Source organism: Propithecus coquereli, unplaced genomic scaffold (assembly GCF_000956105.1).
Source record: "Propithecus coquereli isolate 6110/MARCELLA unplaced genomic scaffold, Pcoq_1.0 Scaffold53, whole genome shotgun sequence".
Lineage (NCBI taxonomy): Eukaryota > Metazoa > Chordata > Mammalia > Primates > Indriidae > Propithecus > Propithecus coquereli.
Window position 1 is genome coordinate 1,209,930 of NW_012151174.1, and position 1,703 is coordinate 1,211,632.

The window sequence follows — 1,703 nt, forward strand, 5'->3', positions numbered from 1 at the left end:
GTATTTAAGCCCTGGATCAAATAGAAAATAAAAATTAAAATAGACTATCCAGAAATGAATGACATTAAGGTGTCAACATAATTCAACTTGTGTGATGTAGCTGAAGCTGTACACATTGCAAAATTAGTACCTTTTAGTATACATAGGAAGCCAAAATTCTTTTGACTGGAACATTGTTTTTGTTCATCATTTTATATATCTCTGGCACATTAACTATTGGTAAATTTTGAAAAAAAATTTAACCCTTCAAATCAAGCTATACAACAAACAGAATAAACTCTAAGCCAATATAAGGAATTAGCAAAAATGAATATTAATAGAAAACAAATTTCATCCATTTTTAAAAAATTAGATTTTGGTATTTCTGATTAAGGAAAAATAAATATGACACCATTGTGGCATCATGAACTAGAGAGTATAAGAGATTAGATTTTTTTAAGATTAAGAATACTCATGTGATTTTATTTCAGTGTATTTAAAAATCCATAGAGTGATAGTTTATATTGATAGATTTCTTCCATTCCTGAATATACCCTGGTCAGAGCATTATTCTTTTGAATCACTGCTTAACTCTATTTCTTAACATTTGATTGCATCTGTAATCATAAGTAAGGTTACAATTTTCTGTGTATTTTTCAGGTTTTGATATTGCAGTGATCTTATAAAACAAGATTATGTAAAACTTGGCTTTTGAATCTCATGTTCCATTTTTTATTTCCAGTTTAATCCGTTCTGTGTTGATTTGTTCTCTTTGACCTTCATCTTTGGAATCAACCAATTCCCTGGGTATCCACCCAGCATAATTCCTTTAAGGGTCATTCCACACCCGGTGGTCTCGGTGGTCTTGTCAAGGATTGCCATAAAAGAGCAAGCCCTGGTTGCCTTCCAAAATGCAGTCTTGGCAATGCTATGTTGGGAAGTCAGAGATCCTTTGCAAACTTAATGAAGCACTTTAAAATATTTGCTAAAAATTACAAGATTTGAATTACAAGATTAAAATTCTTCAAATCACCTAATACTTTTAAAAGTAGAAAAGGCATCCATAGAATATTTTCTTGCTTACAGGATCAGTAAACATTAAATCCATTTACAAAAAGAATTTTCTCAATTTGAGTTCCTGTTTTTCTTTATTCATATGCTTATTCATATTATTCTTATCCTTCACATTATTGCCTTTTCAGGGTTTTAGTAATTGGACAGTTTGGTCGTTATTATGCTGTTAATATTTTTACCTGTCCCAAAAGAAAGACATACAATCAAAGAAACAGAAAGTTATAGGACCTTGAATCAGATTATGGTGTCAAGGTAATGATGTCAAGTAATGGTTATTAAGCTCTTTAAATTTTTAGTAACAAACATTTACCAGAATGGTATGGGTCAGTTAAATCATATTTCTTTTTGTGTGCATTTAATTATATAATCCCCTTAAGTTGTGCTTGGTCAGCAGGATTTAACCTGTTATCTATTATATATTTAACTGGTCTGTTACATTTTATTATGTATTTATGTATTGCTTAATATTTTGTTAGAGTAACATGTTTCAAAAACAATCTTATAAATTTAATCTCCTAGGACAAGAGGATTAAGTATATGTTCTTAGTCTTTAGGACACTTGGGTAATTTATTATTTTGAAGTGGTATTGAATACTCCATTTATTTGGAGTATAATCTCCACTCCTAAGCATGGATTTTTATTTGGAACC